The sequence below is a fragment of the Stegostoma tigrinum genome, unplaced genomic scaffold (assembly GCF_030684315.1).
Source record: "Stegostoma tigrinum isolate sSteTig4 unplaced genomic scaffold, sSteTig4.hap1 scaffold_174, whole genome shotgun sequence".
Classification (NCBI taxonomy): domain Eukaryota; kingdom Metazoa; phylum Chordata; class Chondrichthyes; order Orectolobiformes; family Stegostomatidae; genus Stegostoma; species Stegostoma tigrinum.
Genome location: NW_026728115.1, coordinates 380705 through 397508, shown reverse-complemented (window position 1 = coordinate 397508; position 16804 = coordinate 380705).

Genomic DNA, 16804 nt, shown 5'->3' with positions numbered 1-16804 from the left:
CCAATTTCAGTCAGTGACTGCAACACATTTCGCTCAGAGACTGCATCCCATTTCACTCAGTGACTGCAACACATTTCGCTCAGAGACTGCATCCCATTTCACTCAGAGACTGCATCGCATTTCACGCAGTCACTGCATCCCATTTCACTCAGTCACTGCATCTCCTTCAACACAGTTACTGCATCTCCTTCAACACAGTTACTGCATCCCATTTCCATCAGTCACTGTTTCCCGTATCTCACACACGCTGCGTTCAATTTCCCACACTCAGTGCATCCCATTTCCCATAGTCACACCATCTCCTTGCCCTCAGTCTCATCATCTCATTTCACTCAGTGATTGCATCCTTCTTCCCACAAATACTGCATCCCATTTCACACAGTCAGTGCATCACATTTCCCTCAGCCACTGCATCCCATTTCACTCAGTGACTGCATCACAGTTCACTCACTGACTGCATCACAGTTCACTCAGTGACTGAATCACAGTACACTCAGTGAGTGCATCATATTTCACTCAGTGACGGAATCACATTTCACTCAGTGACGGAATCACATTTCACTGAGTCACTGCATCCCATTTCCCACCGTCACAGCATCTCCTTTCCCACAGTCTCTGCATCTCATTTCAATCAGTGATTGCATCCTCCTTCCCAAAAATAGCGCATCCCATTTTGCTCAGTCACTGCATCTCATTTCACTCGGTCACTGCATCCCATTTCCCTTAGTCACTGCATCCCATTTCCCTCAGTCACTGCATCTCATTTCCGTCAGTCACTGCATCATATTTCCATCAAACAATGCATCTCATTTCACTCAGTCACTGCATCCCAATTCCCTCAGGTTACTGCATCCCATGTCCATGTGTCACTGCATCCCATGTCCCTCATTCACTGCATCCCATTTCCCTCAGTCACGGCATCCCATGTCCCTCAGTCACGGCATCCCATGTCCCTCACTCACTGCATCCCATTTCCCTCAGTCGCAGCATTCCATTTCCCACAGACACTGCATTTCCTTTCCTTAAGTCACTGCATCCCATTTCCCTCAGTCACGGCATCCCATGTCCCTCAGTCACGGCATCCCATGTCCCTCAGTCAGTGCATCCCATTTCCCTTAGTCACTGCATCCCATTTCCCTCAGTCACTGCATCTCATTTCCGTCAGTTACTGCATCATATTTCCATCAAACAATGCATCTCATTTCACTCAGTCACTGCATCCCAATTCCCTCAGGTCACTGCATCCCATGTCCATGTGTCACTGCATCCCATGTCCCTCATTCACTGCATCCCATTTCCCTCAGTCACGGCATCCCATGTCCCTCAGTCACGGCATCCCATGTCCCTCAGTCACGGCATCCCATGTCCCTCAGTCACTGCATCCCATGTCCCTCAGTCACTGCATCCCATGTCCCTCAGTCACTGCATTCCATTTCACTCAGCCATTGCATCCCATTTCACTCAGTGACTGCATCACAGTTCATTCAGTGACTGCATCACAGTTCACTCAGTGACTGAATCACAGTACACTCAGTGAGTGCATCATATTTCACTCAGTGACGGAATCACATTTCACTCAGTGACTGAATCACATTTCACTGAGTCACTGCATCCCATTTCGCTCAGTCACTGCATCTCATTTCACTCGGTCACTGCATCCCATTTCCCTAAGTCACTGCATCCCATTTCCCTCAGTCACTGCATCTCATTTCCGTCAGTTACTGCATCATACTTCCATCAAACAATGCATCTCATTTCACTCAGTCACTGCATCCCAATTCCCTCAGGTCACTGCATCCCATGTCCATGTGTCACTGCATCCCATGTCCCTCATTCACTGCATCCCATTTCCCTCAGTCACGGCATCCCATGTCCCTCAGTCACGGCATCCCATGTCCCTCAGTCACTGCATCCCATGTCCCTCAGTCACTGCATCCCATGTCCCTCAGTCACTGCATCCCATTTCACTCAGCCATTGCATCCCATTTCACTCAGTGACTGCATCACAGTTCATTCAGTGACTGCATCACAGTTCACTCAGTGACTGAATCACAGTACACTCAGTGAGTGCATCATATTTCACTCAGTGACGGAATCACATTTCACTCAGTGACTGAATCACATTTCACTGAGTCACTGCATCCCATTTCGCTCAGTCACTGCATCTCATTTCACTCGGTCACTGCATCCCATTTCCCTAAGTCACTGCATCCCATTTCCCTCAGTCACTGCATCTCATTTCCGTCAGTTACTGCATCATACTTCCATCAAACAATGCATCTCATTTCACTCAGTCACTGCAGCTCATGTCACTCTGTCACTGCATCCAATTTCCATCAGTCACTGCATCGCATTTCACTCAGTCACTGCATCGCATTTCACTCAGTCAAAGCATCACATTTCACTCAGTCAAAGCATCCCATTTCACACAGTCACTTCATCCCATTTCACTCAGTCACTGCATCCCATTTCCATCTGTCACTGCATCTCATTTCACTCAGTGATGCATCCCATTTCACGCAGTCACTGCACCGCATTTCACGCAGTCACTGCACCACATTTCACGCAGACACTGCATCCCATTTCACTCAGTCACTGCATCCCATTTCACTCAATCACTGCATCTCCTTCACCACAGTCACTGCATCCCATTTTCATCACTCACTGTTCCCCGTATCTCACAGACGCTGCTTTCAATTTCCCACAGTCACTGCATACCATTTCCCATAGTCACAGCATCTCCTTTCCCTCAGTCTCTGCATCGCATCTCACTCAGTGATTGCATCCTACTTCCCAAAAATACTGAATCCCTTTTCCCACAGTCTCTGCATCTGATTTCAATCAGTGATTGCATCCTACTTCCCAAAAATAGTGCATCCCATTTCGCTCAGTCACTGCATCTCATTTCACTCGGGCACTGCATCCCATTTCACTCAGTCACTGCATCCCATTTCACTCAGTCACTGCATCCCACTTTCCTCAGTCACTGCATCCCATTTCACTCAGTCACTGCATCCAATTTCCGTCAGTCACTCCATCCCATTTCCCTCAGTCGCAGCATCCCATTTCCCACAGACACTGCATTTCCTTTCCTTGAACCACTGCATCCCATTTCACTCAGTCACTGCACCCCAAGCCCGCTCGGGCACTGCATCCCTATTAACTCAGTCACTCCTTCCCAGTACCTCAGTCACTGCATCTCATTTCACTCAGTCACTGCATCTCATTTCACTCAGTCACTGCATCCCATTTCACTCAGCCACTGCATCCCATTTCACTCAGCCACTGCATCCCATTTCACTCAGCCACTGCATCCCATTTCACTCAGTGACTGCATCACAGTTCACTCAGTGACTGCATCACAGTTCACTCAGTGACTGAATCACAGTACACTCAGTGACTGAATCACAGTTCACTCAGTGACTGAATCACATTTCACTGAGTCATTGCGTCCCATTTCACGCAGTCTCTGCATCCCTTTTCACTCAGTCACTGCATCCCATTTCACTCTGCCACGACATCACATTTCACGCAGTCACTGCATCCCATTTCCATCAGTCACTGCATCCCATCTCACACAGTCACTGTATCCCATTTCACGCAGTCACTGAATCCCATTTCACTCAGTCGCTGCATCCCCTTCACCACAGTCACTGCATCCCATTTCCATCAGTCACTGTTTCCCATTTCCGTCAGTCACTGCATCCCATTGCACTCAGGCACTGTATCCCATTTCCCTCAGTCACTGCACCCCAAGCCCGCTCGGGCACTGCATCACTATTCACTCAGACACTGCATGCCATGTCCCACAGTAACTGCATCAGACGCTGCATTCAATTTCCCACACTCACTGCATCCCGTTTCCCATCGTCACAGCATCTCCTTTCCCTCAGTCACTGCATCTTATTTCACTCAGTCACTGCACCCATTTCCCTCAGTCACTGCATCCCATTTTCCTCAGTCAATGCATCCCATTTCACTCAGTCACTGCAACCCATTTCACTCAGTCACTGCGTCCCATTTCACTCAGTCACTGCATCCCATTTCACTCAGTCACTGCATCGCTTTTCACTCTGTCACTGCATCTCATTTCCGTCATTTACTGCATCATATTTCCATCAAACAAGGCATCTCATTTCACTCAGTCACTGCATCGCATTTCACTCTGTCAGTGCTTCCCATTTCACTTAGTCACTGCATGTCATTATACACAGTCACTGCAACCCATTTCCCTCAGTCACTGCGTCCCATTTCACTCAGTGGCTGCAACACATTTCACTCAGAGACTGCATCCCATTTCACTCAGTCACTGCATCCCATTTCACTCAGTCACTGCATCCCATTTCACTCAGTCACTACATCCCATTTCACTCAGTCACTGCATCACATTTCACTCAGTCACTGCATCACATTTCTCTCAGTCACTGCATCACATTTCACTCAGTCACTGCATCACATTTCACACAGTCACTGCCACCCATTTCACTCAGTCACTGCATCCCATTTCCGTCAGTCACTCCATCCCATTTCCCTCAGTCGCAGCATTCCATTTCCCACAGACACTGCATTTCCTTTCCTTAAGTCACTGCATCCCATTTCACTCAGTCACTGCACCCCAAGCCCGCTTGGGCACTGCATCCCTATTAACTCAGTCACTCCTTCCCAGTACCTCAGTCACTGCATCTCATTTCACTCAGTCACTGCATCTCATTTCACTCAGTCACTGCATCCCATTTCACTCAGTCACTGCATCCCATTTCACTCAGCCACTGCATCCCATTTCACTCAGCCACTGCATCCCATTTCACTCAGTGACTGCATCACAGTTCACACAGTGACTGAATCACAGTTCACTCAGTGACTGAATCACAGTACACTCAGTGAGTGCATCATATTTCACTCAGTGACGGAATCACCTTTCACTCAGTGAGTGAATCACATTTCACTGAGTCACTGCGTCCCATTTCACGCAGTCACTGCATCCCATTGCACTCAGTCACTGCATCCCATTGCACTCAGTCACTGCATCCCATTGCACTCAGTCACTGCATCCCATTGCACTCAGTCACTGCATCCCATTGCACTCAGTCACTGCATCCCATTGCACTCAGTCACTGCATCACATTTCACTCAGTCACTGCATCATATTTCACTCAGTGACGGAATCACATTTCACTCAGTGACTGAATCACATTTCACTGTGTCACTGCATCCCATTTCGCTCAGTCACTGCATCCCATTTCACTCAGTCACTGCATCACATTTCACTCAGTCACTGCATCACATTTCTCTCAGTCACTGCATCACATTTCACTCAGTCACTGCATCACATTTCACACAGTCACTGCATCCCATTTCACTCAGTCACTGCATCTCCTTCACCATAGTCATGGCATACCATTTTCATCTCTCACTGTTGCCCGTATCTCACAGACACTGCATTCAATTTCCCACACTCACTGCATCCCATTTCCCATCGTGACAGCATCTCCTTTCCCTCAGTCTCTGCATCGCATTTCACTCAGTGGTTGCAACCCATTTCCCTCAGTCACTGCATCCCATTTCACTCAGCCACTGCATCCTATTTGACTCAGTGACTGCATCACAGTTCACTCAGTGACGTAATCACATTTCACTCAGTGACGGTATCACATTTCACTGAGTCATTGCGTCCCATTTCACGCAGTCTCTGCATCCCTTTTCACTCAGTCACTGCATCCCATTTCACTCTGCCACGACATCACATTTCACGCAGTCACTGCATCCCATTTCCATCAGTCACTGCATCCCATCTCACACAGTCACTGTATCCCATTTCACGCAGTCACTGAATCCCATTTCACTCAGTCGCTGCATCCCCTTCACCACAGTCACTGCATCCCATTTCCATCAGTCACTGTTTTCGTATCTCACAGACAGTGCATTCTAAGCTTCTCATTTCACTCAGTCACTGCAGCTCATGTCGCTCTGTCACTGCATCCAATTTCCATCAGTCAGTGCATCTCATTTCACTCAGTCACTGCATCGCATTTCACTCAGTCACTCCTTCCCAGTACCTCAGTCACTGCATCCCATTTCCCTCAGTCACTGCATCACATTTCAATCAGGCACTGCATCTCATTTCACTCAGTCAGTGCACCTCATGTCACTCTGTCACTGCATCCAATTTCCATCAGTCACTGCATCCCATTTCACTCAGTGACGCATCCCATTTCACGCAGTCACTGCATCCCATTTCACTCAGTCACTGCATCCCATTTCACTCAGTCACTGCATCTCCTTCAACAGTTACTGCATCCCATTTCCCACACTCAGTGCATCCCATTTCCCTCAGTCACTGCATCTCCTTCACCACAGTCACTGCATCACATTTCACGCAGTCACTGCATCACATTTTACTCAGTCACTGCATCACATTTCACTCAATCACTGCATCCCCTTCACCACAGTCACTGCATCCCATTTCCATCAGTCACTGTTTTCGTATCTCACAGACAGTGCATTCTAAGCTTCTCATTTCACTCAGTCACTGCAGCTCATGTCGCTCTGTCACTGCATCCAATTTCCATCAGTCAGTGCATCTCATTTCACTCAGTCACTGCATCGCATTTCACTCAGTCACTCCTTCCCAGTACCTCAGTCACTGCATCCCATTTCCCTCAGTCACTGCATCACATTTCAATCAGGCACTGCATCTCATTTCACTCAGTCAGTGCACCTCATGTCACTCTGTCACTGCATCCAATTTCCATCAGTCACTGCATCCCATTTCACTCAGTGACGCATCCCATTTCACGCAGTCACTGCATCCCATTTCACTCAGTCACTGCATCCCATTTCACTCAGTCACTGCATCTCCTTCAACAGTTACTGCATCCCATTTCCCACACTCAGTGCATCCCATTTCCCTCAGTCACTGCATCTCCTTCACCACAGTCACTGCATCACATTTCACGCAGTCACTGCATCACATTTTACTCAGTCACTGCATCACATTTCACTCAATCACTGCATCTCCTTCACCATAGTCACTGCATCCCATTTCCATCAGTCACTGTTTCCCTTATCTCACAGACGCTGCATTCAATTTCCCACACTCACTGCATCCCATTTCCCATCGTGACAGCATGTCCTTTCCCTCAGTCTCTGCATCTCATTTCAATCAGTGATTGCATCCTACTTAACAAAAATAGTGCATCCCATTTCGCTCAGTCACTGCATCTGATTTCACTCAGTCACTGCATCCCATTTCCCTCAGTCACTGCATCCCATTTTCCTCAGTCACTGCATCGCACTTCCCTCTGTCAGTGCATCCCATTTCACTCAGTCACTGCAACCCATTTCACTCGTCACTGCCACCCATTTCGCTCAGTCACTGCATCCCATTTCCGTCAGTCACTCCATCCCATTTCCCTCAGTCGCAGCATTCCATTTCCCACAGACACTGCATTTCCTTTCCTTAAGTCACTGCATCCCATTTCACTCAGTCACTGCACCCCAAGCCCGCTTGGGCACTGCATCCCTATTAACTCAGTCACTCCTTCCCAGTACCTCAGTCACTGCATCTCATTTCACTCAGTCACTGCATCTCATTTCACTCAGTCACTGCATCTCATTTCACTCAGTCACTGCATCCCATTTCACTCAGCCACTGCATCCCATTTCACTCAGCCACTGCATCCCATTTCACTCAGTGACTGCATCACAGTTCACACAGTGACTGAATCACAGTTCACTCAGTGACTGAATCACAGTACACTCAGTGAGTGCATCATATTTCACTCAGTGACGGAATCACCTTTCACTCAGTGAGTGAATCACATTTCACTGAGTCACTGCGTCCCATTTCACGCAGTCACTGCATCCCATTGCACTCAGTCACTGCATCCCATTGCACTCAGTCACTGCATCCCATTGCACTCAGTCACTGCATCCCATTGCACTCAGTCACTGCATCCCATTGCACTCAGTCACTGCATCCCATTGCACTCAGTCACTGCATCCCATTGCACTCAGTCACTGCATCCCATTGCACTCAGTCACTGCATCCCATTGCACTCAGTCACTGCATCCCATTGCACTCAGTCACTGCATCCCATTGCACTCAGTCACTGCATCACATTTCACTCAGTCACTGCATCATATTTCACTCAGTGACGGAATCACATTTCACTCAGTGACTGAATCACATTTCACTGTGTCACTGCATCCCATTTCGCTCAGTCACTGCATCTCATTTCACTCGGTCACTGCATCCCATTTCCCTAAGTCACTGCATCCCATTTCCCTCAGTCACTGCATCTCATTTCCGTCAGTCACTGCATCATACTTCCATCAAACAATGCATCACATTTCACTCAGTCACTGCATCACATTTCACACAGTCACTGCATCCCATTTCACTCAGTCACTGCATCCCATTTCACTCAGTCACTGCATTTCCTTCACCATAGTCATGGCATACCATTTTCATCTCTCACTGTTGCCCGTATCTCACAGACACTGCATTCAATTTCCCACACTCACTGCATCCCATTTCCCATCGTGACAGCATCTCCTTTCCCTCAGTCTCTGCATCGCATTTCACTCAGTGGTTGCAACCCATTTCCCTCAGTCACTGCATCCCATTTCACTCAGCCACTGCATCCTATTTGACTCAGTGACTGCATCACAGTTCACTCAGTGACGTAATCACATTTCACTCAGTGACGGTATCACATTTCACTGAGTCATTGCGTCCCATTTCACGCAGTCTCTGCATCCCTTTTCACTCAGTCACTGCATCCCATTTCACTCTGCCACGACATCACATTTCACGCAGTCACTGCATCCCATTTCCATCAGTCACTGCATCCCATCTCACACAGTCACTGTATCCCATTTCACGCAGTCACTGAATCCCATTTCACTCAGTCGCTGCATCCCCTTCACCACAGTCACTGCATCCCATTTCCATCAGTCACTGTTTTCGTATCTCACAGACAGTGCATTCTAAGCTTCTTATTTCACTCAGTCACTGCAGCTCATGTCGCTCTGTCACTGCATCCAATTTCCATCAGTCAGTGCATCTCATTTCACTCAGTCACTGCATCGCATTTCACTCAGTCACTCCTTCCCAGTACCTCAGTCACTGCATCCCATTTCCCTCAGTCACTGCATCACATTTCAATCAGGCACTGCATCTCATTTCACTCAGTCAGTGCACCTCATGTCACTCTGTCACTGCATCCAATTTCCATCAGTCACTGCATCCCATTTCACTCAGTGACGCATCCCATTTCACGCAGTCACTGCATCCCATTTCACTCAGTCACTGCATCTCCTTCAACAGTTACTGCATCCCATTTCCATCAGTCACTGTTTCCCGTATCTCACACACGATGCATTCAATTTCCCACACTCAGTGCATCCCATTTCCCTCAGTCACTGCATCTCCTTCACCACAGTCACTGCATCACATTTCACGCAGTCACTGCATCACATTTTACTCAGTCACTGCATCCCATTTCACTCAATCACTGCATCTCCTTCACCATAGTCACTGCATCCCATTTCCATCAGTCACTGTTTCCCTTATCTCACAGACGCTGCATTCAATTTCCCACACTCACTGCATCCCATTTCCCATCGTGGCAGCATCTCCTTTCCCTCAGTCTCTGCATCTCATTTCAATCAGTGATTGCATCCTACTTAACAAAAATAGTGCATCCCATTTCGCTCAGTCACTGCATCTGATTTCACTCAGTCACTGCATCCCATTTCACTCGTCACTGCCACCCATTTCGCTCAGTCACTGCATCCCACTTCCCTCTGTCAGTGCATCCCATTTCCCTCAGTCGCAGCATTCCATTTCCCACAGACACTGCATTTCCTTTCCTTAAGTCACTGCATCCCATTTCACTCAGTCACTGCACCCCAAGCCCGCTTGGGCACTGCATCCCTATTAACTCAGTCACTCCTTCCCAGTACCTCAGTCACTGCATCGCATTTCAGTCAGTCACTGCATCTCATTTCACTCAGTCACTGCATCTCATTTCACTCAGTCACTGCATCTCATTTCACTCAGTCACTGCATCTCATTTCACTCAGTCACTGCATCCCATTTCACTCAGCCACTGCATCCCATTTCACTCAGTGACTGCATCACAGTTCACACAGTGACTGAATCACAGTTCACTCAGTGACTGAATCACAGTACACTCAGTGAGTGCATCATATTTCACTCAGTGACGGAATCACCTTTCACGAAGTGAGTGAATCACATTTCACTGAGTCACTGCGTCCCATTTCACGCAGTCACTGCATCCCATTTCACGCAGTCACTGCATCCCATTGCACTCAGTCACTGCATCCCATTGCACTCAGTCACTGCATCCCATTGCACTCAGTCACTGCATCCCATTGCACTCAGTCACTGCATCCCATTGCACTCAGTCACTGCATCCCATTGCACTCAGTCACTGCATCATATTTCACTCAGTGACGGAATCACATTTCACTCAGTGACTGAATCACATTTCACTGTGTCACTGCATCCCATTTCGCTCAGTCACTGCATCTCATTTCACTCGGTCACTGCATCCCATTTCCCTAAGTCACTGCATCCCATTTCCCTCAGTCACTGCATCTCATTTCCGTCAGTCACTGCATCATACTTCCATCAAACAATGCATCTCATTTCACTCAGTCACTGCAGCTCATGTCACTCTGTCACTGCATCCAATTTCCATCAGTCACTGCATCCCAATTCACTTTATCACTGCATCTCCCTCACCTCAGTCACCGCATCCCATTTCGATCAGTCACTGCATCCCATTTCCACCAGTTACTGCATCCCATTTCTCTCAGCCACTGTATCCCATTTCCCTCAGTCACTGTACTCCAAGCCGGCTCGGGCACTGTATCCCTATTAACTCAGTCACTGCATCCCATTTCACTCAGTCACTGCATCGCTTTTCACTCTCTCACTGCATCTCATTTCCATCAATTACTGCATCATATTTCCATCAAACAAGGCATCTCATTTCACTCAGTCACTGCATCGCATTTCACTCTGTCAGTGCTTCCCATTTCACTTAGTCACTGCATCCCATTTCACTCAGTCACTGCATCACATTTCACACAGTCACTGCATCACATTTCACTTAGTCACTGCATCCCATTTCACTCAGTCACTGCATCTCCTTCACCATAGTCACTGCATCCCATTTCCATCAGTCACTGTTCCCCGTATCTCACAGACGCTGCATTCAATTTCCCACACTCACTGCATCCCATTTCCCATCGTGACAGCATTTCCTTTCCCTCAGTCTCTGCATCGCATTTCACTCCATGATTGCATCCCATTTCCCTCAGTCACTGCATCCCATTTCCGTCAGTCACTGCATCCCATTGCACTCAGGCACTGTATCCCATTTCCCTCAGTCACTGCACCCCAAGCCCGCTCGGGCACTGCATCACTATTCACTCAGTCACTGCATCCCATGTCCCACAGTAACTGCATCACATTTCCATCAGTCACTACATCTCATTTCACTAATTCACTGCATCCCATTTCACTCAGTCACTGCATCCCATTTCCCTCAGTCACAGCATCTCATTTCACTCGGTCACTGCATCCCATTTCCCTCAGTCATTGCATCCCAATTCTCTCAGTCACTGCATCCCATGTCCGTGTGACAGTGCATCCCATGTCCGTGTGTCACTGCATCCCATGTCCCTCAGTCACTGCATCACATGTCCCTGAGTCACTGCATCCCATGTCCCTCAGTCAGTGCATCCCATGTCCTTCAGTCACTGCATCCCATGTCCCTCAGTCACTGCATCCCATGTCCCTCAGTCACTGCATCCCATTTCACTCTGTCACTGCATCTCATTTCCGTCAGTTACTGCATCATATTTCCATCAAACAAGGCATCTCATTTCACTGAGTCACTGCATCGCATTTCACTCAGTCAGTGCTTCCCATTTCACTCAGTCACTGCATCCCATTTCCCTCAGTCACTGCGTCCCATTTCACTCAGTGATGCGTCCAATTTCAGTCAGTGACTGCAACACATTTCGCTCAGAGACTGCATCCCATTTCCACCAGTTACTGCATCCCATTTCACTCAGCCACTGCATCCCATTTCACTAAGACAGTGCATCCCATTTCTCTCAGCCACTGTATCCCATTTCCCTCAGTCACTGTACTCCAAGCCGGCTCGGGCACTGCATCCCTATTAACTCAGTCACTCCTTCCCAGGACCTCAGTCACTGAATCCCATGTCCCACAGTAACTGCATCCAATTTCCATCAGTCACTGCATCTCATTTCACTCATTAACTGCATCCCATTTCAATCAGACACTGCATCCCATTTCAATCAGACACTGCATCCCATCTCACTCAGTCACTGCATCCCATTTCCCTCAGTCACTGCATCCCATTTCCATTCGTCACTGGTTCCCGTATCTCACAGGCGCTGCATTCAATTTCCGACACTCACTGTATCCCATTTCCCATAGACACAGCATCTCCCTTCCCTCAGACTCTGCATCTCACTTCAATCAGTGATTGCATCCTACTTCCCACAAATACTGCATCCGATTTCGCTCAGTCACTGCATCTCATTTCACTTGGTCACTGCATCCCATTTCCCTCAGTCACTGCATCCCATTTCCCTCAGTCACTGCATCCCATTTCCGTCAGTTACTGCATCATATTTCCATCAAACAAAGCATCTCATTTCACTCAGTCAGTGCATCCCATTTCCCTCAGTCATTGCATCCCAATTCTCTCAGTCACTGCATCCCATGTCCGTGTGACAGTGCATCCCATGTCCGTGTGTCACTGCATCCCATGTCCCTCAGTCACTGCATCACATGTCCCTGAGTCACTGCATCCCATGTCCCTCAGTCAGTGCATCCCATGTCCTTCAGTCACTGCATCCCATGTCCCTCAGTCACTGCATCCCATGTCCCTCAGTCACTGCATCCCATTTCACTCTGTCACTGCATCTCATTTCCGTCAGTTACTGCATCATATTTCCATCAAACAAGGCATCTCATTTCACTGAGTCACTGCATCGCATTTCACTCAGTCAGTGCTTCCCATTTCCGTCAGTCACTCCATCCCATTTCCCTCAGTCGCAGCATCCCATTTCCCACAGACACTGCATTTCCTTTCCTTAAGTCACTGCATCCCATTTCCCTCAGTCACTGCATCTCATTTCACTCGGTCACTGCATCCCATTTCCCTCAGTCACTGCATCCCATTTCACTCAGTCACTGCATCACATTTTACTCAGTCACTGCATCCCATTTCACTCAGTCACTGGATCTCCTTCACCATAGTCACTGCATCCCATTTCCATCAGTCACAGTTTCCCGTATCTCACAGGCGCTGCATTCAATTTCCGACACTCACTGCATCCCATTTCCCAGAATCACAGCGACTCCTTTCCCTCAGTCACTGCATCTCATTTCACTCAGTCACTGCATCCCATTTCCCACAGTCACTGCATCCCATTTCCCTCAGTCAATGCATCCCATGTCCCTCAGTCACTGCATCCCATTTCACTCAGTCAGTGCGTCCCATTTCGCTCAGGCACTGTATCCCATTTCCGTCACTCACTGCACCCCGAGTCCGCTCGGGCATTGCACCCCGATGAACTCAGTCACTCCTTCCTGTTACCTCAGTCACTGAATCCCATTTCCCTCAGGTTCTGCATCACATTTCCATCAGATACTGCAGCTCATGTCACTCTGTCACTGCATCCCATTTCCCTCAGTCACTGCATCCCATTTCCCTCAGTCACTGCATCCCATTTCCCTCAGTCACTGCATCCCATTTCACTCAGTCACTGCATCCCATTTCACTCAGTCACTGCATCCCATTTCCCAGAATCACAGCGACTCCTTTCCCTCAGTCACTGCATCTCATTTCACTCAGTCACTGCATCCCATTTCCCACAGTCACTGCATCCCATTTCCCTCAGTCAATGCATCCCATGTCCCTCAGTCACTGCATCCCATTTCACTCAGTCAGTGCGTCCCATTTCGCTCAGGCACTGTATCCCATTTCCGTCACTCACTGCACCCCGTGTCCGCTCGGGCATTGCACCCCGATGAACTCAGTCACTCCTTCCTGTTACCTCAGTCACTGAATCCCATTTCCCTCAGGTTCTGCATCACATTTCCATCAGATACTGCAGCTCATGTCACTCTGTCACTGCATCCCATTTCCCTCAGTCACTGCATCCCATTTCCCTCAGTCACTGCATCCCATTTCCCTCAGTCACTGCATCCCATTTCCCTCAGTCACTGCATCCCATTTCACTCAGTCACTGCATCCCATTTCACTCAGTCACTGCATCCCATTTCACTCAGTCACTGCATCCCATTTCACTCAGTCACTGCATCTCCTTCGCCACAGTCACAGCATCCCACTTCAAGCAGTCACTGCATCACATTTCACTCAGTCACTGCATCCCATTTCACTCAATGACTGCATCTCCTTCCCCACAGTCACTGCGTCCAATTTCGATCAGTCACTGTTTCCCGTATCTCACAGATGCTGCATTCAATTTCCCACACTCACTGCATCCACATTTCCCATCGTGACAGCATCTCCTTTCCCTCAGTCACTGCATCCCATTTCCGTCAGTCACTGCATCCAATTTCCCTCAGTCACTCTTTCCCAGTACCTCAGTCACTGCATCCTATTTCCCTCAATTACTGCATCACATTGCACTCAGGCACTGTATCCCATTTCCCTCAGTCACTGCACCCCAAGCCCGCTCGGGTACTGCATCACTATTCACTCAGTCACTGCATCCCATGTCCCACAGTAACTGCATCACATTTCCATCAGTCACTACATCTCATTTCACTAATTCACTGCATCCCATTTCACGCAGTCACAGCATCTCATTTCACTCGGTCACTGCATCCCATTTCCCTCAGTCATTGCATCCCAATTCTCTCAGTCATTGCATCCCAATTCTCTCAGTCACTGCATCCCATGTCCGTGTGTCACTGCATCCCATGTCCCTCAGTCACTGCATCACATGTCCCTCAGACACTGCATCTCATTTCACTCAGTCACTGCATCCCATTTCCCTCAGTCACTGCATCCCATGTCCCTCAGTCACTGCATCCCATGTCCCTCAGTCACTGCATCCCATTTCACTCTGTCACTGCATCTCATTTCCGTCCAATTACTGCATCATATTTCCATCAAACAAGGCATCTCATTTCACTCAGTCACTGCATGTCATTTCACTCAGTCACTGCATCCCATTTCCCTCAGTCACTGCATCCCATGTCCTTCAGTTACTGCATCCCATGTCCCTCAGTCACTGCATCCCATGTCCCTCAGTCACTGCATCCCATTTCACTCTGTCACTGCATCTCATTTCCGTCAGTTACTGCATCATATTTCCATCAAACAAGGCATCTCATTTCTCTGAGTCACTGCATCGCATTTCACTCAGTCAGTGCTTCCCATTTCACTCAGTCACTGCATCCCATTTCCCTCAGTCACTGCGTCCCATTTCACTCAGTGATGCGTCCAATTTCAGTCAGTGACTGCAACACATGTCGCTCAGAGACTGCATCCCATTTCACTCAGAGACTGCATCCCATTTCACTCAGAGACTGCATCCCATTTCACTCAGAGACTGCATCCCATTTCACTCAGTCACTGCATCCCATTTCCCTCAGTCACTGCATCCCATTTCACTAAGGCACTGTATCCCATTTCCCTCACTCACTGCACCGCAAGTCCGCTCGGGCACTGCATCCCCATGAACTCAGTCACTCATTCCCACTACCTCAGTCACTGCATCCCATTTCCCTCAGTCACGGCATCCCATTTCCCTCAGTCACTGCATCCCATTTCCCTCAGTCACTGCATCCCATTTCCCTCAGTCACTGCATCCCATTTCACTCAGTCACTGCATCACATTTCCCTCAGCCACTGCATCCCATTTCACTCAGTGACTGCATCACAGTTCACCCAGTGACTGCATCACAGTTCACTCAGTGACTGAATCACAGTACACTCAGTGAGTGCATCATATTTCACTCAGTGACGGAATCACATTTCACTCAGTGACTGAATCACATTTCACTGAGTCACTGCATCCCATTTCACACAGTCACTGCATCCCATTTCCCACCATCACAGCATCTTCTTTCCCACAGTCTCTGCATCTCATTTCAATCAGTGATTGCATCCTACTTCACAAAAATAGTGCATCCCATTTTGCTCAGTCACTGCATCTCATTTCACTCGGTCACTGCATCCCATTTCCCTCAGTCACAGCACCCCAAGCCCGCTCGGGCACTGATTCCCTATTAACTCAGTCACTCCTTCCAAGTACCTCTGTCACTGCAGCTCATGTCACTCTGTCACTGCATCACATTTCCATCAGACAGTGCATCTCCTTTCACTCAGTCACTGCATCCCATTTCCCTCAGTCACTGCATCCCATGTCCCTCAGTCACTGCTTCCAATGTCCCTCAGTCACTGCTTCCCATGTCCCTCAGTCACTGCTTCCCATGTCCCTCAGTCACTGCTTCCCATGTCCCTCAGTCACTGCTTCCCATTTCACTCAGTCACTGCATCCCATTTCACTCAATCACTGCATCCCATTTCACTCAGTCACTGTATCCCATTTCCCTCAGTCACTGCATCTCCTTCACCACAGTCACTGCATCCCATTTCACTCAGTCACTGCATCACATTTCCCTCAGCCACTGCATCCCATTTCACTCAGTGACTGCATCACAGTACACCCAGTGACTGCATCACAGTTCACT